This window comes from Procambarus clarkii, chromosome 27, assembly GCF_040958095.1.
Source record: "Procambarus clarkii isolate CNS0578487 chromosome 27, FALCON_Pclarkii_2.0, whole genome shotgun sequence".
NCBI classification, from domain to species: Eukaryota; Metazoa; Arthropoda; class Malacostraca; order Decapoda; family Cambaridae; genus Procambarus; species Procambarus clarkii.
Window position 1 is genome coordinate 27,217,152 of NC_091176.1, and position 26,442 is coordinate 27,243,593.

Below are 26,442 nucleotides of genomic sequence, written 5' to 3' on the forward strand. Positions count from 1 at the left end.
CTCCTCCACCACTGCAACAGGTCCACTACCACCATGTTGTACAATCGAGGAGGAGTTTGTGTAATTAAAGAAAGAGACCTTGGCAAATTCCAGGAATGGCCAGATAAATGGCTGTTAAAGATCAACCTAATCACGTGTAAGGTAATGAAGACTGAAACTGAAAATAGGAGACCAGAAGAAAACTGTTTTTTGTTTTGAGACCAGAAGAAGCTGTTTCTCCCATAAGAGAGAAACAGCTCTTGGAATCGAGAAGAAAAACAAGATTAGGGAGTGGATATAATGCCTATGCCAGAGACACACACATAAACTGAGTAACATCGGCAGCATATGGGACGCTGGCAAACATTAGGACGTCATTTAAAACCTTAGCAAGAACAGCCCCGCTGTTCTTGCTAAGGTTTTAGAAGGGGCTCCTGGAACAGGAACCCCGCTCCTGTTCCAGGTAAGTCCACTACGGGCTCACCATAGTCCGTGCTACTTGGAACTTTTTGTTCCGAGTAGCTGAATTTAATACAACAACAACCTATGTGAGAACATTGGCTGGAATATGCAGCGCCGGCATGAAATCTTCACCTTGTGAACGACAAAAACAAAAATTTAGGATGTGTTAAGGTTTCAGTAAGGAAGGTGTTAGAACTGAGAAGGCGGAGCTATTCAAGGAACATAGACCTCACAACCCTAGAGGGCAGTAGGAACAGAGAGTAACAACCACAACATACAAGATACCGAGGGGAATAGACGCGGTTGCCGAGGACAACCTCTTTAAAGTTAGAAAAAGTTGGACGAGAAATTGTAGGTGGAAACTGGAAACACCGCCGACTCGAAGAAAGGTAACGAAATACTCGAACCCTGAACAGGTGGTCAGCAAGTGGAATGAAGAAGTTATAGAAATCACCTCCGTCCACATCTTTAAGGCCAGATTCAAGGGAGAATTCAAACGTCAGACTAGTTAAAAGGCGGGGCATCAAGAACTGGACTTGACTCCCTCGAAGTCCCAGATATGTCAGCACTCTCCCCACCTCCCCGACGAGTGCAACACCCCGAGTGCACACCCCATGACCTGGTTGCATGCATCAGACCAGTTGCCTGCATACACTACCCTGAACTACCACACATACACCAGCCTGCAGGCAGTGTAGGCATCACTCATCATTGTATGTGATGAGTGATGCTTGGTGGCCAGCAGCGTCACTCATCATGTTGTGAGATGAGTGATGCAATTGAGGGCCAGCAGCGTCACTCATCATGTTGTGAGATGAGTGATGCAATTGAGGGCCAGCAGCATCACTCATCATGTTGTGAGATGAGTGATGCAATTGAGGGCCAGCAGCGTCACTCATCATGTTGTGAGATGAGTGATGCAATTGAGGGCCAGCAGCATCACTCATCATGTTGTGAGATGAGTGATGCTTGAGGGCCAGCAGCATCACTCATCATGGCCTCTGCAGCACACACTGGCCCTAATGGAGAAGGAAGCAAACGTTAATTAAGTAAAGGATGAATACCGGTGAAGGGTGAGGGTGAGGGTGAGGGAATGAGAGGGAGAACAGGATGATGGTGCGTAGAGGAAAGGGGAAGAAGATGAAGTTAAGTAGTGTAGGCTGGATTAGGGTGAGAGGGAGAGGAGGCAAGGCCGTGTTTGACCGTGACACATGCACCCCCAGGCCGTGTTTGACCGTGACACATGCACCCCCAGGCCGTGTTTGACCGTGACACATGCACCCCCAGGCCGTGTTTGACCGTGACACATGCACCCCCAGGCCGTGTTTGACCGTGACACATGCACCCCCAGGCCGTGTTTGACCGTGACACCTGCACCCCCAGGCCGTGTTTGACCGTGACACCTGCACCCCCAGGCCGTGTTTGACCGTGACACCTGCACCCCCAGGCCGTGTTTGACCGTGACACCTGCACCCCCAGGCCGTGTTTGACCGTGACACCTGCACCCCCAGGCCGTGTTTGACCGTGACACCTGCACCCCCAGGCCGTGTTTGACCGTGACACATGCACCCCCAGGCCGTGTTTGACCGTGACACATGCACCCCCAGGCCGTGTTTGACCGTATGTATGAATTACTGACGTCACAGGGATACTGACGTCATGCCCTGACGTCAATCTATCCATCTGCAAGCAGTGTATGACACGAACACTTCATTGATGCTCTTTGAGCCCTGAAGGACGTGTTCCCTGTAGAGCCCCTGGAGGACGTGTTCCCTGTAGAGCCCCTGGAGGACGTGTTTCCTGTTGAGCCCTGGAGGACGTGTTCCCTGTTGAGCCCTGGAGGACGTGTTCCCTGTTGAGCCCTGGAGGACGTGTTCCCTGTTGAGCCCTGGAGGACGTGTTCCCTGTTGAGCCCTGGAGGACGTGTTCCCTGTTGAGCCCTGGAGGACGTGTTCCCTGTTGAGCCCTGGAGGACGTGTTCCCTGTTGAGCCCTGGAGGACGTGTTCCCTGTTGAGCCCTGGAGGACGTGTTCCCTGTTGAGCCCTGGAGGACGTGTTCCCTGTTGAGCCCTGGAGGACGTGTTCTATATTGAGCACCAAGGTAGGGGGGAGAGTAACAATGCAGGTGTCCACTCTGACAAATGTCAGAGCCTAACAAGGTCATGAAGTTATAAAAAATGGGAATGGTAAATGGCAGAAATTTAAAGTGTAAAGTAATAAATGAAAAATAATATATATATTATATATATATATATATATATATATATATATATATATATATATATATATATATATATATATATATGATGCCTTGATGTCTTCCCTTCGATACTCTTCTCTGATGTCTTAGTGATAATGAACATCACTTAACTGATCTTGTGTAATTAAAAAAACACTTAACTAATCTTGAATAAAAAGGAACAACACTTCACTCATCTTCAATGTTTACAGAAAATATATACTCATACAAGTGAGTAACCTGTGTTTTTTTAGCAACCAAGCCAATAAAGCAATTCTCACAATTCATTTGAGAATCGTCCGAATAAAAGGACCCCAATCAAACCTCAATAATAATAATAATAATAATAATAATAATAATAATAATAATAATAATAATAATAAGAAGAAGAAGAAGAAGAAGAAGAAGAAGAAGAAGTTTTTATTTAAAATATATACAGAACATAATCCACTGGCTGCTTACTTGTTAGATAAAGGTACATATTTACTAATGTCACGAGTACTCAAAATGTGTCCATGCTGGCCCACTAAGTGCACCTCTACGTGGCTTCAGGTGTGTGGATCATTCCGCTATCTGAATCCAAGATACAAATTGTATCGCCGCTATCGGTACTTTTAGCAAGAGGAACTTGCTAACCGTCTAAAATATCATGCAATATTCACTAGTTATTTGTAATTCCCTGCTGGGCTTTTTTCTGTACCACAGTTATTTATGCAAAACATAAATAAACTTTTCAAAAGTTTTCCCTCAAATATTAAAAAAGAACGGCTACCGCAGGCTTGTAAAGAAAATGTAAAAGTATTTTAACTACAAACTATTATAAACAAATGTTTAATATTTCTTTCTCAACAGTGTAGAGGACAGGAAATATCTTAAGTGTAACGAGGTTCGCCAAACCAATGACTGCCTGTTTCCCAGGACGCGACCCTCAACAGTCGACTGTCAGACACATTTACTGCTAAGTGAATGAGATTTAAACATTTTAGGAATGGATCTGAATTGTTTTGTTTACATATATTGTTTTATAAAATAACAGAGAATAACAGAGGTTCTGATAATAGTGATTTCATAATAAATTATATATATATATATATATATATATATATATATATATATATATATATATATATATATATATATATATATATATATATATATATATATATATATCTTTCCATGAGAACATGAAGGGCACCGTGGTCTTTGATGGCCTAACATCAGACGCCTTTGACATGCGAAGTGGAGTAAAGCAGGGCTGCGTACTGGCTCAAACCCTATTGGGGATTTTCTTCGCAGTTATGCTGCGGCACGCCTTCGGATCTGTCACGGAAGGCATTTACCTCCGGACCAGGTCGGATGGAAAGCTCTTTAACCTTGCCAGGCTGAGAGCCAAGACGAAGGTTCGGCTGAGGTGTTTGAGCGACTTCCTTTTTGCCGACGACGCAGCAGCCACTGCCCACTCAGCCAAAGACCTCCAACGACTTATGACCCGCTTCAGCGAGGCCTCTCAGGCTTTCGGACTCACCATCAGCCTGAAGAAAACACAAGTCATGGGACAAGGAGTGGACTCCCCACCTGACATCGGCATCTCTGATTCCAAACTGGAAGTGGTTCACGACTTCGTGTACCTGGGCTCCACAATCTCTGACTCCCTCTCTCTTGATACGGAGCTAAACAAACGCATCGGTAAGGCATCTATTACCATGTCCAGACTGACAAAGAGAGTGTGGGCCAACAACAGGCTGACTGAGTATACAAAGATTCAGGTTTACAGAGCCTGTGTCCTGAGCACTCTCCTTTATGGCAGTGAGTCTTGGACACTCCGCGCCCGTCAGGAAAGACAGCTGAATGCCTACCACATGCGCTGCCTACGACAGCATTTGTTATGGTTTTCGTTAGCTTTGTTTCTGTGAGTGCTATTATGTCTGGGTTTTCTTCAAGTACCCATTCTCCAAGTTCATCTGTTTTATTTGTAATCCCATCTATGTTAGTGTACATTGCCTTGAGACTCACTTTCTTCTATCCCTTCTCATGTTCCCTTCTCGGTGAGCGTTCTGCTGAGCGTTCTGCTGTTCCATGGGCGTGAGATGTGTGTGTGTGTGTGTGTGTGTGTGTGTGTGTGTGTGTGTGTGTGTGTGTGTGTGTGTGTGTGTGTGTGTGTGTGTGTGTGTGTGTGTGTGTGTGTGTGTGTGCGTGTGTGCGTGTGTAGGTGCGTGTGTGCGCGCGCGCCCGTAACTTCATATATTGTGGAGTCTAGTGAAGGTCCTGTCAGGGGAAACAACATCCTAAAAGAACATTTTCGGAAGACGACGACGGGATCGAACCTGCGGCGTGGGCCATGTTATTGTGATCTCATTGTTCATCGACCAAAGACCCTACACAGGTAGAATCTACCAAATGAGCCGGGTTCAAATTTTGACGTCTAGTGACGTCACACATCTTGCGCATGCCATATGCATATATAAATCGCAAAATTTTGATATCATAGGTTAGGTTAGGTTAGATTAGGATTGTTTGGGTTAGGTTAGGTTGGTCTAGGTTAGCTTAGCCTAGGTTAGGTTATGTTCGGATTGGTTGGGTTAGGTTAGGTTAGGTTAGATTAGGATTGTTTGGGTTAGGTTAGGTTGGTCTAGGTTAGCTTAGCCTCGGTTAGGTTATGTTCGGATTGGTTGGGTTAGGTTAGGTTAGATTAGGATTGTTTGGGTTAGGTTAGGTTGGTCTAGGTTAGCTTAGCCTAGGTTAGGTTATGTTCGGATTGGTTGGGTAAGGTTAGGTTAGATTAGGATTGTTTGGGTTAGGTTAGGTTGGTCTAGGTTAGCTTAGCCTAGGTTAGGTTATGTTCGGATTGGTTGGGTTAGGTTAGGTTAGATTAGGATTGTTTGGGTTAGGTTAGGTTGGTCTAGGTTAGCTTAGCCTAGGTTAGGTTATGTTCGGATTGGTTGGGTTAGATTAGATTTACTAAAAGATTAGGGTGGCGGAAATTTGGTGTGAGGTCTTACCAAACTGGTTGCTGGGTTGCCCACGTTTACCGTAATGAAGCGACTTTGTAAGAGACAAGACAGAAACTATGTTTTGTTTTCTTTCTGGTCTCACTATTTGATTGATGGTGCTGAGTGCGGGTGGTGACCGGTCTTGTTCTCATTACTCGTACATGATTTTCATCTTATTTACTCATTGTTTACACCTTCCTCTCCCATTGTTTACACCTTCTCCCATTGTTTACACCTTCCTCTCCCATTGTTTACACCTTCCTCTCCCATTGTTTACACCTTCCTCTCCCATTGTTTACACCTTCCTCTCCCATTGTTTACACCTTCCTCTCCCATTGTTTACACCTTCTCCCATTGTTTACACCTTCCTCTCCCATTGTTTACACCTTCTCCCATTGTTTACACCTTCCTCTCCCATTGTTTACACCTTCCTCTCCCATTGTTTACACCTTCCTCTCCCATTGTTTACACCTCCCATTGTTCACACCTCCGTCGTCACTTAACAAAGTGTGTTGCCTCGACGACAGTTTAAAGGTTGTGAACCGGTAAGTTATACCGGTTATGGGAATGAACGATACAATTCCATAATACAATGTACCATTGTCAGTTCTCAAGTTCCTCTCAGTGTATTGCGTTAATTTTGTTGCGTTGTATAATACATAGTTTTGTATTGTTACTTCGTATAATACATAGCTTTGTATCGTTACTTTGTGTAATTTATAGCTTTGTATTGTTACATTGTATAATACATAGTTTTGTATGAAGAAGCTTAGTGATGAGCTGGGACAGTGTGTGGCCGAAAACAGACCAATCACCACATCGAAGCTTCAGCAATTACTACACCATGATGAACCATCCGGCACCATCTGGCACTCATATATACACACACACAACGTATATAGTGCATATTCACCCTCCCCGCTCAGCTAATACGTCGCTTTCTGTACGTTACGGTCAACCAAAGTAACAAGGGCAACCTTCCGGGGTGAAATGACGCATCACAAATATTAAGGGTTAGGTGGGTGGGTTGGGTGCGTGCGCTTCTGGTTGGGTTAGTAGGTTGGATTTTGGACGGAGTGGCAGAGCCAGAGAGCGGGCTGGGGTACTCGCTGGTTTAAGACAGTCAGCTAAGCGCTGGAGCTGTAAGTATGCTTACAGCTTCACCAGCAGCGGGGGTGACAGCTTTGGCCCTTTGTGAAGGGACACTGCAACTGATTAGTAAAATTCATACTTTAAATATGCATAATATATACATAATATATACATAATGTATACATAATATATACAAAATGAACAAATAATATATATATAATGTATCATGATGTAGACAATATATACATACTGTATGCATAATATATACATATATATGCATAATATATACATTATGTTGTACCTAGTAGCCAGCATGCACTATTTAGCCTACTATGCAAGGCTCAAATCGCCTAATAAGCCAAGTTTTCATGAATTTATTGTTTCCTTATTTTTCCTTATGAAATGATAAATCTATTCATTTTATTATGAATGAGTTCTTTTTTTTTTATTTGAGTTGAAACTAACATAGATATATGACCGAACCTAACCAACCGTATCTTAACCTAACCTAAACTAACATAACTAAGTCAACAATTTATGTTCTTAATATAATGTAATGATAAGAATTAAAAAAAAAGCAATTGGAAACAATTTATTGAAAATAAAGAAAATCACTCGGCCTATTAGGCAAATCGGGCCTTGCATAGTAGGCCGAGAAGTGCGTTTTGGCTACTAGGCACGACATAATGTATACATAATGTATACATAATATATACGTGTTGGCGTGGATAACGTTATATATATAACCTGTTCCAACCAGTTGCCAATCGTCACATTTGTGGTGGTTTTTGCCTAACCGGCCAAGGTTCGCACTACGGTAACCGGCCCCCAGTGTACACGGTGCCCAGTAATCCGGAGCTGCGTCAGTATTACGGTGCTCTAAGATTTTCATTACAACACCAGCATTTTGACGCTGTGGTCAATATATATATATAGAGAGAGTCACAGTTAGCTTCGTTAAAATTGTTTTGAAGACAATATGTGGCCGACGCCCACATTCCTGCACGTCTTGGCCGCCCACAACAGCCTCGTTGACCTCTGGCTGGTTCCGTGTTCTGGTTAATGCTCAAAATTATCATATATGAGTGTTGGTTAAGATCACTCATACTGCCACTTACCCCCCCCCCCTTCCCCCCCCCCACCCCACACACACACAGTCTCGTGGCAGAGTGGTTATCATCCGCGAGTCACAATCCCGGGATATGGGTTCGATTCCTAGCCGAGACAGAACAAGTTAGGCGGAGTTTCTTTCATCTTATGCTTCTTCTTTACCTAGCAGTAAATCAATACCTGGGAGTTAGACACCCGTTGTAGGCTATGCTAAAGGAAATAGACCGGGAGTCAGTACATTGGACATCCGATGGTTACAAAGGCGGGGACCAACAGCTAACAGCTCGATCCTACAGGAACAACTAACTGAATACAGAGAGGTGAATACACACACACACACACACACACACACACACACACACACACACACACACACACACACACACACACACACATACACACACACACACACACACACACACACACACACACACACACACACACACACACACACAGAGAGAGAGAGAGAGAGAGAGAGAGAGAGAGAGAGAGAGAGAGAGAGAGAGAGAGAGAGAGATAGAGAGATAGAGAGATAGAGAGATAGAGAGATAGAGAGATAGAGAGATAGAGAGAGAGATAGAGAGAGAGAGAGAGAGAGAGAGATAGAGAGATAGAGAGATAGAGAGATAGAGAGATAGAGAGAGAGATAGAGAGATAGAGAGAGAGATAGAGAGAGATAGAGAGAGATAGAGAGAGAGAGATAGAGAGATACAGAGATAGAGAGAGAGATAGAGAGAGAGAGAGAGATAGAGAGAGATAGAGAGAGATAGAGAGAGAGAGATAGAGAGATACAGAGATAGAGAGAGAGATATAGAGAGAGAGATAGAGAGATAGAGAGATAGAGAGATAGAGAGATAGAGAGAGAGAGAGAGAGAGAGAGAGAGAGAGAGAGAGAGTGTGTGTGTGTGTGTGTGTGTGTGTGTGTGTGTGTGTGTGTGTGTGTGTGTTTCTGGCACTAGTATCGTCTCCCGTAATTAGCTCGCTTGTCACAAAAGACGGAAATATAATTATCTACAATGACTCTTACTAAGGTAAATATGTATTGCGTAGCGAAGCCATGTTGCATGGAGTGATCCAGAACCCTTTCTCCTGGTGAGTGTCATCTCCACATTATCTCTCTCCCGCACCCCCCGTCCTCTCCCTCCTCCTCCACCATCTCTCTCTCAACTACCCCCGGTCCTCTCCCTCCTCCTCCACCATCTCTCTCCAGCACCCCCCGTCCTCTCCCTCCTCCTCCACCATCTCTCTCCAGCACCCCCCGTCCTCTCCCTCCTCCTCCACCATCTCTCTCTCAACTACCCCCCTCCAACCTCCTCCAATAACCCCCCCTCCCTTCCTCCCTTCCCCCAACCTGCCCAATCAGCCACCCACCTCCAGAAAGTCAGGAAGTCATCTTGGAATCATCTGTTGTTCAGAGGCTGTCCGTCTTATAGGTGTAGTCACGACGCACCACAGTCCGTCTCAGACGCGCCTGGCCACAGCCCTGGAAGCACAAACCGAAACTGTCTCTATTTTCCGCTTGTTACAACTTGTAATAAAGTTGTTACATCTTGGCTTAACGTGTTTATGACGTAATAGAACGTTGTTATAACTTGCTATATTGGTTGTTATAACTGGTTAGGAGGTGTTAAAACTTGTTCGAACGTTGTACCAACGTCGTAGTTTCGGAGTGTGTGTTTGGCGGGAGCTTGCGTGTCTCTCCTGTGTCAACTGTGGACATGCTGCACCAACCAAGATGTAGCAGGCCCTCTTCCTGGTGTGGTAGTACTAGTGGCAAGGATGAGGACCATAGTACATAAGACGATGTACAACGCAATTAGAAAGTTGAAATCAGTGTTATTGAATTTGGACAAACCGGAAAACGATTTTCAATTTACGCTGCAAAGACAAACTAGACTAATATAACCTAACCTTGCTAGGCCTAATACATGCTATCTGAGGCCTAATATAGTACATATGTGTGCTGTACTAGGCCTAGGAATATTTAAATTTGTTTAATTTTTGTCTGGACTATAAAATGAAGAGTACAAAGTTCTAAGATCTAATTGCTTAGTATGTCAATGTGTGTACTGTATTGTTCATAGTTACAAAACGTACTATCTAAACAGGAGGACGGGTTGTGTTATGGTGAACATAAGAACATAAGAACAAAGGTAACTGCAGAAGACCTATTGGCCCATACGAGGCAGCTCCTATCTATAACCACCCAATCCCACTCATATGCATGTCCAACCCACGCTTGAAACAATCCAGGGACCCCACCTCCACCGCAGGCCCATGGTGGATACATGGGCCTGCGGGCCCCTCCAAGCAACAACCAGTTAGATCAAGTTTGTCCAGGCCGGGCTTGGGGGAGTGGAAGAACTTCCTTAACCCACTCCAGGTATACTCCAGCCTTAGGAAAGACCTGGGTAAATACTGGTTCGGTAACAGGGTTGTTGATTTGTGGAACCAATTACCGCGTAACATAATAGAAATAGGATCCTTCCATTGCATCAAGCGTAGGTTAGACATATATATATGAATGAGATTTTGTGGATATAAATAGCAGCTGCCTCGTATGGGCCAATAAGCCTTCTGCAGTTATCTTCATTTTTATGTTTTCATATTTTAATGTGAGGAGACGCCAGGCAGGCTGTGAGGAGACGCCAGGCAGGCTATAAGGAGACGCCAGGCAGGCTGTGAGGAGACGCCAGGCAGGCTATAAGGAGACGCCAGGCAGGCTGTGAGGAGACGCCAGGCAGGCTGTGAGGAGACGCCAGGCAGGCTATAAGGAGACGCCAGGCAGGCTGTGAGGGAACGAGTCTCTCCCGGCGAAACAATAGACAATTCTACAGCTTTAAAAATCCGGTAATTACTATCTTTCATGTTAGTGTTTAGCATTGTCGGGAGCGGGCGGCACTACGGGATCACCTGCCACAGGAAACACCGACTGCCTGCCGCCGCCGGGGGGGTCTCCCGCCTCCAACAGTGTCTGCAGGAGTGGGCGGGTGCTGGACGGGCTCCCTGTACACCCAGTCTTGTGTATATTACTAGTCCCTTGAATGTGCCTTGAAAAATGTTGCTGCAACTGCTGTTGCTGCCGTTACTGCTGCTGCTGTTACTGTTGCTGCTGCTGTTGCTGTTTCTGCTGCACCCGCTCAGAGACCACAGGGAAACGGGTGATTTTTTAGACCAGACTGTTGTGGTATGATCATATTGTTGATAATGTGCTGAAAGGCGTATACGGATGCCTAAAGAAGTATGCGGATACCTGAAAAACTTATATAGATATTCTGGAATTATGTGCACGTAGAATATAATAAAGTAGAGCGTATTTCCGCTGGTGCTTAATAAGACATTGTTTACGTATTATATGTCCCTCAAGGTGAGGCAATTATGAGGAGAAAGCGCTCACCCAGAATGAATGTAGAGCACTTGGAAGGGATGTGAGGGCGAGGATCTTGAATATGAGGACGAGGAACTGGGATATTATGGCGAGGAACTGGGATATGGGGACAAGGAACTGGGATATTATGGCGAGGAACTGGGATATGGGGACGAGGAACTGGGATAGGGGGACGAGGAACTGGGGTATGGGGCCGGGGAACTGGGATAGGGGGACGAGGAACTGGGGTATGGGGCCGAGGAACTGGGATAGGGGGACGAGGAACTGGGATAGGGGACGAGGAACTGGGATATAAGGACGAGGAACTGGGGTATGGGGCCGAGAAACTGGGATATGAGGACGAGGAACTGGGGTATGGGGACGAGGAACTGGGATATGAGGACGAGAAACTAGGGTATGGGGACGAGGAACTGGGATATGCAGCAAGGAATGCAGGAACGGTGCCCTAACACTCGGAGCATCACAGGTTAAACGTCAGCTCTGGCTTGTCTCCTAACTCCGCCACAGCCTGAGTCTATTGTCATTAAAGTGGGTGACCAGAATTACATCACGTTCGTAACCTTTTACATGAACCAAGAATCAGACACCAGGCTACAATGAGAAATATGTCAACATTCGAAGAAAGAATTTAACACAGACGATCCGTTTTTCTTTTCCTCATTCAAAATTCACTTATAGAGTACAAGAGTCTAAACTAGCACAACCCGCCCTTGCATGACGTATTTTCATTGTATTTGCTAGTAAGTCATGCAGATATTGACATATATAAAATGTAAATAAATGAGTGTAAATGAAACTAATCCCTGGCAACCCGTGATGCTGGAAGGTTTCGACATAGGCTACAGCACAATATTGGATTATTTTTACCTCTATTTCGGCAAGTCACACTGTTCGTCGTAACTCATTGGCTTTCATTTCAAAATTAAGATTAACGTTGCAAAACGAAGGTTATTCTAATCTATAACTTATGCAAACCTTATTATTTTCACTAATACAGTAAATGTGCTATATTTGAACATTGTCAGGAGCAGCCTGACAATGTTTTTTGACTTCCGGTGTTTTGGACCAGTCTAATACTGTCCTACAAAAACACAAATGTCAAAATTCATTACCATATCCTCTTATTGTGTTACAGGCTGCAAAATAATATCACACGCAAAATTTCAGCAAAATTAAATACTATTTAGTGTTGCCGCTATATGTCTGAAATTTCTATAAATTCTTTTCTATAAATAATATAACATAATATCAAGTGTTTATCAGATATTAATATCTTAAGCAACGTTCGCGGATTTGTTTACCTCCTGTGTGGTGTGGGATTACTGCATTTATAACATATTGATCTAAATTTCACTTCTCTGGCGGCAACATTAAATATTATTGAATTTTGTTGAAATTTAGTGTGTGGAATTTTTTTTTTACAACTTGTAACATAATGAGAAGTATGCAAATGAAAATTTAAAATAACGTATTTTAGGCCAGCCTAATACACACACGCGCGCGCGCAAGCAAGCAAAGGGAACAAACAGCCGAAGATCAGCCGAAGATCAAAACAGCCCTGCAAACTCAACTTGTCTACACACACACACACACACACACACACACACACACACACACACACACACACACACACACACACACACACACACACACACACACGAATGCAAATAAAGCGGTTTGACCAGACAAAATATCACCGTGGATACTAAAAGAGGCAGCGCAGGCCTTCAGCGTGCCTCTGACAATGATCTTTAATGAGTCACTTATGTCGGGAGAATTGCCCAGTTGCTGGAAGAAGGCAAATGTCGTACCGATTTTCAAGAAAGGTGATAGGGAGGAGGCACTTAACTATAGACCTGTATCACTGACAAGCATCCCCTGTAAAATGCTTGAAAGAATAATTAGGCTACGACTGGTTGCACATCTGGAGAACATTAGGTTTGTGAACAAACATCAACATGGGTTCTGGATAGGGAAATCGTGCCTAACAAACCTTTTAGAATTCTATGATAAAATAACGAGGATAAGACAGGACAGAGATGGTTGGGCAGACTGTATATTTCTGGACTGCCAAAAAGCCTTTGATACAGTACCGCACATGAGACTGCTGTTCAAGCTCGAGAGGCAGGCGGGGGTAGGAGGAAAGGCCCTAGCATGGATAAGGAACTACCTAACAGGAAGGAGCCAAAGAGTTACGGTAAGAGGCGAGAAGTCGGACTGGCGAACAGTAACAAGTGGAGTACCTCAAGGATCGGTGCTGGGACCCATTCTATTTCTAATAAATATTAACGACATGTTTATAGGAGTAGAGTCCTACATGTCGATGTTCGCGGATGACGCAAAGTTGATGAGAAGAGTTGTGACAGATGAGGATTGCAGGATCCTCCAAGAGGACCTGAACTGGTTGTAGAGATGATCAGAGAAATGGCTACTGGAGTTCAACAGTAGCCGTTATGCCGCCTCATCATGGAGTCTCCATCTGAAGAAGCATATAAGGAAACTGGAAAAGGTTCAGAGGTTTGCAACGAGACTTGTCCCAGAGTTATGAGGGATGGGGTATGAGGAGCGCCTGAAGGAACTGTGCCTTACGACACTAGAAAGAAGAAGGGAGAGGGGGGACATGATAGGAACGTATAAAATACTCAAGGGGATTGACAGAGTGGGCATAGACGAAATGTTCACACGGAACAGTAACAGAACGAGGGGACATGGGTGGAAGCTGGAAACTCATCTGAGTCACAGGGTTGTTAGGAAGTTTACTTTTAGCGTGAGAGTAGTGGGAAAATGGAATGCACTTAAGGAACAGGTTGTGGAAGCAAATACTATTCATAATTTTAAGACTAGGTATGGTAGGGAAATGGGACCATAGTCATTGCTGTAAACAACCGATGCTCGAAAGGTGGGATCCAAGAGTCAATGCTCGATCCTGCAGGCACAACTAGGTGAGTACAGACCAGTGGTGGAGAGTGACGGGTGATCACACGTGGGTAACCATAGTGCAGCACCTGGCGGGTCGGGGCGGCGCGGGTTCCTGACACACTTTGGTCGTCTCCACCCGGTGTCTCCCTGACTGCTTGGCTCCCTCTCCTGCCAGTCACCCGAGACCCGTGTAAAGCTTTTCAACCACCCTCAAGCCCTTAACATGAAACATTCAATTATCGACCCACTCAGAACACGAAACGAAAAGAACGATTATACCATAACAGAACTGCATTCCAGAAATGCATTCCATAGCAAGCGGTCTAAAGTATTAAATATATAGCATATTTTTACCTGCATATTTACCCACTCACAGAAAGGAATATGATATATGAAGAACAACTATATTCAGCTATATATGACATCTTTAGCTGTCAAGATATATAAGGATTGATGGGGTAGGTATTTGACGGTGGAGGCGTGATACCTGGACGCGGGCGGCCCCCTCTCAGCCAGCAACAAACGTCAGTCTCGCTGTGGCGCTGGTGTAGGGAGGGAGGTAGGACCGCTAGTCCAAACGGCATATGATCAGTGATTTCTCCATTGAACGCAATACCAAGGATTTCTATACATAACTAACAGTGTACATAGAAGTACTACTACCCTAGCAGTGTTGAACCTAGCGTTAAATCAGAATACTGAGACACTTCGTGGTAGTTTGACCCCTTGGGTTGAGGTGTCCCCTATCCAGGCCGCGGTGTTCAGGTGAGTTCAACTAGTCACTTCTAACACCAATATGCGACGCCCGCTGTTACTCTGCTCTAAACACAGGTGCTGATATGTGTATGGTGATATACCGCAGCTACGGTGCACTAGAGAGAGAGAGAGAGAGAAGATTATGAGGAAGGTACTGTGTTCAGTTCACTCTTGGCCCGAAACGAGATCATATTTACAAATAGAGATCACACTAACGTGATGCATCAAATGAACAAATCCACAAGGGCCGTGACGAGGATTCGAACCTGCGTCCGGGAGCATCCCAGACACTGCCTTAATCGACTGAGCTACGACAGGGTTAAAAGAGTTGAAACCGAAGTTCTACTGAACTTACTGGATCCCGTAGCTTCTCTGAGGCACAAACCAGGATTTTACACAACTCCCCCTTTTGCGCTACCGCTCACAGGATGAGTATGGGGTGCACAATAAACTAGCCGCCTTCGGCGGCAACAAACAAAAATCCCCCCTGCACCCGAACTATGTGTAATCTGTGTGTGTAATGATGTAAGGGCGAAGAGGGAGAACGGTCTATTGACATAGCTCGAGTGCATGGGGGAGTTGTGTAAAATCCTGGTTTGTGCCTCAGAGAGGCTACGGGATCCAGTAAGTTCATTAGAACTTCGGTTTCAACTCTTTTTAACCCTGTCGTAGCTCAGTCGATTAAGGCAGTGTCTGGGATGCTCCCGGACGCAGGTTCGAATCCTCGTCACGGCCCTTGTGGATTTGTTCATGAGATCATATTTGCTCGTCTCTTCTTATTCAATGTCTTTCTTTAATATGCACCCCATACCCATCCCGTGGGCGGTGGTGTAAAGGATTACAGAGGCACATAATCGGTTCAGGAACTGAAACCTCTAGTTCGTTTAGCTAAGCAAATAAAAATTTTTGACGCTAGTTACAAAATTATTAATGTTATATATACATGTACACATTCTCATACATATATATATATATATATATATATATATACACGTATACATAATATACATACACATACATATCTAATCACCCACACAAATACACACGTCAGTAATCTTTTGTGTCGCAAGTGATCAACAAGAGGCTCACAAGTCACTATACAAGGCACTTTACATCTATGGTGAGTCACACAGTTACTAGTCTTGCTGCACACCCACCCAACTGGGCGGCAGCTTTACAGTCATGTGCTCCACACCCACCCAACTGGGCGGCAGCTTTACAGTCATGTGCTCCACACCCACCCAACTGGGCGGCAGCTTTACAGTCATGTGCGCCACACCCACCCAACTGGGCGGCAGCTTTACAGGCATGTGCGCCACACCCACCCAACTGGGCGGCAGCTTTACAGTCATGTGCGCCACACCCACCCAACTGGGCGGCAGCTTTACAGTCATGTGCGCCACACCCACCCAACTGGGCGGCAGCTTTACAGTCATGTGCTCCACACCCACCCAACTGGGCGGCAGCTTTACAGTCATGTGCGCCACACCCACCCAACTGGGCGGCAGCTTTACAGTCATGTGCTCCACACCCACCCAACTGGGCGGCAGCTTTACAGTCATGTGCATGCATTACCTACAGTAAGCAAATTTTGGATAGTTCGCTAAGATTTCGGGCAGCACATCATTACGAAGGAAGTACTTACACATTTCTTGGACACTATTGATGGTGTTATCTCTAAATTCCGGGTGTTTTTCACATTCCATTATATAATGACGCAAAGTATGCGAGTAGTTCTGCTGACAGAGTTTACATTTAGTCAAATCTACATCAGCAGATGTTACAAACTGCCAGAGGTACTTGTAGCCGAGCCTAAGCCTAGCAGTGGTAACATCTAGAAGTCTGCTAACTTTATTGGATGACACATAGACGTGCGGTTCTTCCTGCATAATAGAATGATGATAGATGGAGTAACTGGTGTGAATTTCACTTTGCCTCAAGTCTCCGAAATTTAGTTGATGTTCCTAGGATATTGCTGCCCTCAGGCTGCTCAAAGGCAGTCTAATTTGGTAATCAATTCCCTCTTTACGAGCAAAAGTCTTGGCCAACTCATCAGTTCTATCATACATTCGGAGACCAATATGGGAAGGAATCCACAGGAGACAAACTCTGACTCCAACAGTGATTATTTCATTATATCTGTGTCTAGCTTCAGAGATAAGCACGTCACAATTATGCCTTGGGGAGCTGAGGGCAGTCAAGGATGACAAGGAATCACTTACAATTAGCGTGTCAACTTTGGATTCATATACGCGCTCGAGTGCAAGGATTATGGCAACCAATTCTGTTTGAATAGTGGAGGCCCAGTTACTTAGACGCGCTCCACACTCATGGGAGAAGGAACCATCTCTCCCTGTCACAACAACTGCACTACCAGCTGCACCATGGGACTGATGCAAGGATCCATCAGTGTAAATAATCTGGGAAAGGGAGCGCTCTCTGACTAAAGCATCAATTTGGCTTAAGGCATTGTACTTTGCTTCTTGTCGAAGCAAGGCTTGTTCTTTAATCAGCTTCTTGGTTGGGAAAGGGGGACAGTAATTTGGAAAGGAGTGATCTCCCATGTGGCAGGAAAGTGTTGTTGTTGTCTCTCTTGGTAGGGGTGATGAAAGTTATACATTCTGAGCACATTGGCGGTTTCGGTAATCCATTTGGAGGGATGCTGACCTTCAAGGAAGAAGGCTTCAGTGCAGGGGTTAGGGTGGGTTAGCCTAAGCATCTTGATACCAATTAAAGCATTAATTTCAGTGATACGATCACTTACACATGAAATACTCAGTTCCTTCCTCAAATTTAGTAATTTAGTTGGACGAGGTCATCCGAGGATAATCCTCATGGCTTCGTTTTGCATCTTTTCCAGCCCTCCAAGCATTCTCTCAGGCACTAGAGCAAGCATGGGTGCAGCATAACCAATCACAGACCTAATATATGAGAGATACATCATTTTGACAATTCTCACATATGCACCATAGCTTGGACGGTAGCCTGCCACAGCCTTGAGAGCACGGAGCCTCTCTCTACATTCGCGACCCAGTCTGGCTACAACATTGCGGTACAGTGGAACCTCAAGACCAAGGTATTTGTATCTGGTTACATAGTCGAGCAGAGAGCCATCATCAAACTGCATTTTGCGAACGGCCCCACCTCGTCTGGGTGGGTGTCGGTTCAGGATCTTTTTCTCTTCTGAGATGACTAAGCCTAGTTCCTGACATGTGTGCAATACAGAGTTCAGAACATTTTGGGTGTTGGTATACCCATTGGTGTGGATCAGTATATCATCCGCATAGCTAATGATGTGTTCGCTGGGGCTCCTAGTTACTGAGTTTAAAAGTGCATTGATTAACACATTGAACAGAGTAGGACTGAGGACACCTCCCTGTGGAGTGCCAAGTTCAAAATCTCTCGTTATACTCCTATGCTCTTGGAACAGTACTCTTCTTAGAAAATAATTTCTTCTTAGACTTCTCTCTTCAAGCAGAAGACAATTTCATATATATATATATATATATATATATATATATATATATATATATATATATATATATATATATATATATATATATATTATATATATTTAATGTATATATGAAAATATATACATTATATATATTTTCTGGCTTTAATCTGGGTCCCGAGGGATGCCTTCACACGCTAAACATTGATGTGTGCTGAATGATGCTTTCAAACATTGATTCTAAAATTCATTTTGATTGGCTTTGAAACGTTAACAAAATGATTACGAGCACTACAGTAGGTTGGGGGTTTGTATTCCTCCAATCCCGATATATTATTAAACAGATTACAAATAAGATACTATATATTGGACGCTGATTGGATTAATAAAGTATTAGGCCACAATTCATGCATAAATTAAAGCTTTCGTAAAGTGACACTTTATGCAGGTGGTGTAAAGAAGTGTGCTGGCCAGAGTAACTTACAAGTGTTGAGGGGGGAGTAACTACATGTGTTGAGGGGGAGTAACTTACAAGTGTCGAAGGGGGAGTAACTACAAGAGTGTGCTGGCGGGAGTAACTACAGGTGTGTGAGACACGTGTTCCTCCTCCTGGGTGCCAGTGTCACCACAGAGGATCAGAGAGACCAGCACAACGGGTCACTCGCCCCCCCCCCCCTGTGAGGGACTGATGTAGCCAGGGGGGTCCTTACCACCGCCAATTTTCCCCACAGCTTGCGCGCCTCACGCGTCCGAAGCTGCGCTGGAACCGGCCTAGTCACCTGCAGTCACTGCTATCGGGGTATTTACCTGAGGGCCACTAACACTAGTGGCCTCGACGAGGACAGGAAGTCGGCGGCTTGTCGAAAGTAGTCCCCCACCATTTGCCGTGATCATCTTTTCCAGTTGATCAAGGGTACATAAACTCGGTTGCTTAGCCGTCACAAAGGGACTTTAAAACAGGGTCACCAATTTGTGAGGGTGTCCTTGAGCCGCCAAATATCCGTAGGGGTAGGCTATGTACCCCCAAATATTCCTTCTGTTGCTGCTCTCCCTATACTATCAAATTTCCATTTCTTTCCCACAGGGGTTAAGTCTCAGCACAGTGTAAATGTGTACAGTTCGAACAGAGGTCCCTACAGACAGCCCGTCCTCCAAACAAAGATCCAAAAGTGATTCCATGCACCCGCCAAACCCCCTGTTTATGAATGAAAAGCGGTTTACACACGACTCACAATTGCTGACGTTGGAACATATCCGGAACAAGTGCTTCACTGACGAATTTTGTTCGAACCACAACGTTGTAAATGCTTCACCCACGTACTACAAATACAAATAATCACCAACAGAACCTAAACACCTAACCTAACCTATGCCTATATATGCACAATATGCTAATATATTATAATATTAATTTATACTTGAGAAAATTCCCGTTTTGAATGAACAGCATATTAAAATTTATGAATGCGTCTGTGGGGTCGACCGCTGGATGTAATGGACTTGAGTCGAGGACGGGTTGCTACAGAAGAACGCTCACTAGTTCAAGAAATCTCCCAAAGTAATCAGTTGTGAGTCGTGTGTAAACCGTTTTCCTTCATAAACAGTGATTTTTGGCTGTTGGATTAACGAACATTTGGAGTTTATTGATGAGGATGGACCAGATTGGTGGGTCTAGTAGAGTGCGTTTCGAATACAAAGAGTGAACGGGGCACTATTTGAGAAAAGCTCGACAGCCTGTCCTCGTCAACAAAGGCCAAATGCTCGTTAATAGCCACCAAAAACACCGGTTAACACAAAACTTTTTACGTTCGAACATTTCTCGAACAGAATTTCGGTGAGTGAACCACGTGACTGATGGTAGGGAGGTAGATATGATAAAGAGCTTTGTATCACAGGACAAGTGCTGACACCTTTCATCGTTCAGCGTAGGTGATTACTGGATACATTGTGTTCTTGTGGAGAGCTCCTTCACGACCAGGAGTGTGAACTACGAGCAGCTAGGGTGGCTGTGGTGCAAGAGAACAAGGCGGAGAGGTCGTTAACTCTTCCCTATTGTTGTGTGGACGGATCCTCGTCAAGGCTCCGGCGACGCAGGTGTTCGTCGTGTAAAAGTATATTGTTCTGTGCGAGTTTTATCAAGCAGTCCACCAGGTATGACCATGAATGATGACACCAAATAATCGTCGTTGTTGAAGCTAGCTTTTCTGCCAGCAGAAAAGTGAAAGATGGTCACTTTGCTGAGATAAGCACTAAATGAAGGTCGCCGAATCAGTGGCAATCCAGAGGCTCGAATACATGAAGTGAACGAGGCACTATTTGAGAAAACCGCAAAAAAAAAAAAAACACTGTTTATGAATGAAAAACGGTTTACACACGACTCACAACTGATTACAGGCAGCAGCAGCCCGTCCTCCAACCAAAGACCCAAAGTACATTCCATCCACAACCCGTCCTCGACTTGAGTCCATTACATCCAGCGGTCGACCCCACAGACGCATTCATAAATTTTAACATGCTGTTCATGCAAAACGGGAATTTTCTCACATATAAATTAATATTATAATATATTAGCATATTGTGCATATATAGGCATAGGTTCGGTTAGGTGTTTAGGTTCTGTTGTCGATTATTTCTATTTATAGTACGTGGGTGAAGCATTTACAGCGTTGTGGTTCGAACAAAATTCGTCAGTGAAGCACTTTTCGGGGAAGTTTCAAGACTGACTAGCATCTTCAGACTTCGTGGGGAACTGTTTCGGACTGACATAATGACATCTTTCGGGACTCATTAAGACGTGTGAGGGATGTGTTGAGGCTTGGGGAAGTTCCTGGCGAGGCGAGAACAGACAGGTTCTTAAGTTGGTTGTGCTGGCAACGGCTGACATCTGTGACTGTAGCTGTGTCATATATATATAAGAATATATTTATGCAAACTCCTTAATGACCAGCCACGCAACACGCGTGCCAAGTTATGCGAAGTTATTGTTGAATGTTAAGCCCCAGACTTCTGACGACAGAAATGAGTCTCTCCTTGTTACGAAAAAGCTGTATCTCTGTTGTCAACTATCTCTGTAATTTCTCTTTCTGTGTTGGGACAAAAGTTGACATTTTACTCAGAATTTATTCTAATTTTTTTCCCCCATTATACTTCTTAAATTCGTGTTCTTGTTCTGTCGTTATGAAGCTTAATTCCCCGAGACGTGTTTGATGTGAGGTGTTTGATGTGACGTGTTTGATGTGACGTGTTTGATGTGACGTGTTTGATGTGACGTGTTTGATGTGAGGTGTTTGATGTGAGGTGTTTGATGTGAGGTGTTTGATGTGACGTGTTTGATGTGACGTGTTTGATGTGACGTGTTTGATGTGAGGTGTTTGATGTGACGTGTTTGATGTGACGTGTTTGATGTGAGGTGTTTGATGTGACGTGTTTGATGTGACGTGTTTCCTCGGCTGAGACTCCCATCGGGGCCTTTATTTTGTCCCCGAACTTAACTAGGTTTCTGTTTCGCTTAATTACTTCATCCCATTTTATGGTGAACTGTGTTCCATTATTGTGTAGTCTTGTAGCTCATCTTGTAGTTCCTTTTCTGTAGGTTTTTGCTCTCTTCAGTCCATGAGTTGTGTATTAAAAAGTTTACATTGTTGTATCTGGTTTGCAGGGTTGAGTGCAAGAGTGGCTTGAGGGGGGTGGGGGGTGGGGGTTGACCTACGGGGATGTAGGTTCCTTCGTGCATTTTTCAGTCGCCTTTTTTTTCATTTATTTAGTTGTGTATTTATGACTGATGTTTACTTGCCTTTAAAGTCTGTGATTATGTGTTGCTTCTGAATGCCTCCCAGTTAGTTGTTGTATTTAGGAGTCTTGGGTGTGAGGCTGTATTGATTGGCTGATAGTCATGGTGATTGGTACGGGGTCGCTTGTGCCTACCCAGTCTCGTTCTGTGCAGGTGTTTAGGAAGTGGCGGTTATTTGAAGGTATTCTCTCTCTGGTTTGCCACCTTGACCTTGTCTAAAACATAAGTTGGGAAATCTGAGACCAGATGGTGTTACATTTCTGATCCTTATCACATTGTGTACGGCCTCTCCTGCCTGATTGTTTCTCCCATATCCAAGTGCTCTGTGTTTTGCATTCAGATCCAGGAAATGGGCAGGTCTGTACCTATTGATGGGTTGCTTGATGTCATCTATAAGAAGACAGGGTCGTCTTGGTGGTTGGTAGCACGTTCCAGTAAAGAGTGTACCTTCAGCCGGTTGGAGTCCAATGACCAGGAAATTTTCCTGGAAATTCTCTAGGATTTTGTGAAGTTGAACTGGTAATGTTATGTGATAATAAGCCTCACCCAGTGGGGTCATGGTCTGATTGTATTGGAATTTTATTTGATGATTTTATTCGCTCATCAAAGGTACATCAGTTAACCTTGAGGGTCTCTCACCCCCCCTTCGAAAAGAACTCGATCTTGTGTGAAGTTTTCTGTCTTAGATGTCTGTCTGAGTGTCCGTGTGTGTGATATTAGCATTGATGCAAGCTTCGTGTTCAGGGTCTCTCTCAGTTTCTTTATGAGGTTGATTTGACGTCGTGGTGGGAAAGTGGAGGCCGACTACACGTAAGGTTTGGAGCGAGATGGGTAGGAGCAGGAGGGGAAGGAGCAGGAGGGGAAGGAGCGAGAGGGGAAGGAGTGTGGGAGGTAAGAGGGAGGTTAACGAGGACATCCTGTGGTAATAGGCTGTGTTGCTAGTGACCTCCGCCAGGGGGTCAGGAGGCCGAGGCGACACACCTGGGAAAACCAACTTTAGGCTCTCACCCCCCCCTCACCCCTCCCTCACCCCTCCCTCACCCCCTCACCATCCTCTTTTGTCCGGTCTTGTTGGTCGAGCGGTTAAGGGATACTGTACGCTAGCAGAGTGCTCCTGGCAGTATGGGTTCGAGTCACTTCTGGGGTGTGAGTTTTCAGCTGCATATAGTCCTGGGAACCATTCAGGCTTGTTCGCATTTGGGTTCCTTACGTGTGCCCCAAAGAATGAGGTGAATTGATAAAATACCATGCCCAAGATTACCAACCGAGTGCCGGCGGGGGGATGGAAATAGCCTCGGCTACCATCCTCTTTTGTCCGCTCGTGTTGGTCGAGCAATTAAGGCCCGATTTGCCTAATAAGCCAAGTTTTCCTGAATTTATATATTGTAATTTTTTGTTATGAAATGATAGAACTATCCATTTCATTATGTATGAGTTAATTTGTTTTAATTTGAGTTAAAACTAAGGTAGATTTATGACCGAACCTAACCTATCCTACCTAACCTAACTTAACCTAAACTAACATAACTAACTCAGTAATTTATGTTCGTAATATAATATAATAATAATAATAATTCAAATAAACCTATTTACAAAAAAATTCTGAAAATAAAGAAAATCACTCGGCCTATTAGGCATATCGGGCCAGAAACAGTACGAGAATGACATTGTATACAAAGCTAAGTCTGAGCCAGAAATGTTCTATAGTCATATCAGGAGGAAGATAAATGTGAAGGATCAGGTTATCTGGCTTCACAAGGGTGAGGGAGGACACACGGAAAATGGTAAGAGGGTGTGCAAGGAACTTAACATAAGCTTTCAGGAAGTATTCAAGCTGGAACTTGATTTGCCAGTAGAGTTTAGAGCCCAAACCGAACGGCCAGTTAGTTCTACTGGAAAGCCTTACTGAAATAAGTGACAGTACCAGGACATGTAAAGAACCAAGTACGGGAATTAGATGTGACAAAAGGTGTGGCACAAGACAAAATACCGCCACGGATACAAAAGGAGGCAGCTGAAGCATTGTGCATTCCACTTGCCATCATATTTCATTCCTTTCTAGAAACGGGTGGGCTTCGTGACTGCTGGAAAAATGACAAACGTGGCGCCATTCTACAAGACAGACGGAAGACCGTTAAACTACAGACCCGTGACACTAACAAGTATCCCCTGCGAGTTACTAGAGACTGATCCCAAGCAGGCTAGTGGAACATTTAAAACCAACATTTTTGTCTCCAGGCACCGGCACGGTTTTTAGCAAAGGATATTCCTGCTTGACAAACTTGCTGGAGTTCTATAACAAGATGACAGCAATCAAACAAGGGAGAGAAGGACGGGCAAACTGTATATTCCTCGACTGTCAGAAGGCATTCGATACAGTCTCGGACGAAAGATTCAAACTAGAAAAGCAGGCTAGTGTATCGGGAAGAGTACTAGAGTGGGTCAGAGAGTATCTCTCAGGAAGGCAGCTGCGTCAGAGAGTATCTCTCAGGAAGGAAGCTGCGTCAGAGAGTATCCCTCAGGAAGGAAGCTGCGTCAGAGAGTATCTCTCAGGAAGGCAGCTGCGTCAGAGAGTATCCCTCAGGAAGGAAGCTGCGTCAGAGAGTATCTCTCAGGAAGGCAGCTGCGTCAGAGAGAATCCCTCAGGAAGGAAGCTGCGTCAGAGAGTATCTCTCAGGAAGGCAGCTGCGTCAGAGAGTATCTCTCAGGAAGGCAGCTGCGTCAGAGAGTATCTCTCAGGAAGGAAACTGCGTCAGAGAGTATCTCTCAGGAGGGAAGCTGCGTCAGAGAGTATCTCTCAGGAAGGAAGCTGCGTCAGAGAATATCTCTCAGGAAGGAAGCTGCGTCAGAGAATATCTCTCAGGAGGGAAGCTGCGTCAGAGAGTATCTCTCAGGAGGGAAGCAAAGGACTACAGTGAGAGCAGAGACATCAGAGTAAACAGCGGTCAGGAGTGGTGTACCACAAGGGGGTCGCCTGGGACGACACACGAGTTCCACTGAAGACACAGCCCCGTCAGGAACACGCCGTGAGTACTACGTCTTAATCTTCATTCCCCAGAAAACCTTTTGTGATCGCCCGAGGGACCTGGACTACCAACCGTCGAGATGGTTGGTGTCGGGAGGTTTCTTAGGCAAGGAAACTGCTTCCGGGAGACATGAAAAATAACGAGACGGAGGTTGGTCGTTGTCTCAAACGTCAGTGGGGGTGAATGACTGATTCACGATTCTGGGAGGAGCTTCAGGTTCTTAACCCCCCCCCCCTGATGTCTATCCTATTCTATCTTATCCTGTTTATCCCCCTTGTATATTGTCATCGTGTTCGGCAGCCCAAACCTGATTTGACAAATTCAAATTATTGCTTCATTGTCTAGTTTAAGTGGCTGAGGATCCTTTTGTGTCGGTGCAGTCTTCTCTTTACTTTTGTTTAGCTTAAATTATGTCGACACCCGCCTCCTGTCTCGTTACGTCGACCTCTGTCTCATTATGTCGACACCCGTCCACCTTTCTCCTCCATTTCGCTAAAAATCATGACAGGAAGGAAAGGGAAGGGGTTTTAGGAGGGAGAGGGGACGTGACGGTGGGGTGTCGGCAGGGGTCAAGGGTGGGGGGGGGGACGTGGCGGTGGGGTGTCGGCAGGGGTCAAGGGTGGGGGGGGGACGTGACGGTGGGGTGTCGGCAGGGGTCAAGGGTGGGGGGGGGGACGTGACGGTGGGGTGTCGGCAGGGGTCAAGGGTGGGGGGGGGACGTGACGGTGGGGTGTCGGCAGGGGTCAAGGGTGGGGGGGGACGTGACGGTGGGGTGTCGGCAGGGGTCAAGGGTGGGGGGGGGACGTGACGGTGGGGTGTCGGCAGGGGTCAAGGGTGGGGGGGGAACGTGACGGTGGGGTGTCGGTAGGGGTCAAGGGTGGGGGGGGGCGTGACGGTGGGGGTGTCGGCAGGGGTCAAGGGTGTGGGGGTGGGGGGCGTGACAGTGGGGGGGGGAAGGTGACGGTGGGGGTGTAGGCAGGGGTCAAGGGTGGCTGGGGTGGGGGGCGGGACAGCAGGGGTCAAGGGTGGGGGGGGGCGTGACGGTGGGGTGTCGGCAGGGGTCAAGAGTGGCTGGGGTGGGAGGCGTGACAGTGGGGGTCTAGGGTGGGTGGGGGGACGTGACAGTGAGGTGAAGGTTGGAGTCATGGAAGGGGAGGTTTGAAACATGACGTTAACCTCCACCCTTATGTTCCTCATTTTCCCCTTCTGTTTTTTTTCCATTTCAAAATTCACCTCC

The 26,442-nt window shown here is 45.3% G+C and overlaps 1 protein-coding gene across 3 annotated transcripts in view; it reads left to right on the top strand.

Annotated features, from left to right (window-relative positions):
* LOC123762560 (whirlin) overlaps nt 1–26,442 on the top strand; it is a 261,198-nt gene that overhangs the window by 82,320 nt on the left and 152,436 nt on the right. For 2 of the 3 annotated variants that reach the window (XM_045749087.2, XM_045749086.2), the window contains exon 1: nt 14,725–14,944. The exons of the other annotated variant lie outside the window; for it this stretch is intronic. The gene's annotated coding sequence lies outside the window, so the exon portion shown is untranslated. Of the gene's footprint in view, nt 1–14,724; nt 14,945–26,442 lie in introns of those variants that run through there. 3 annotated transcript variants of the gene reach the window in all.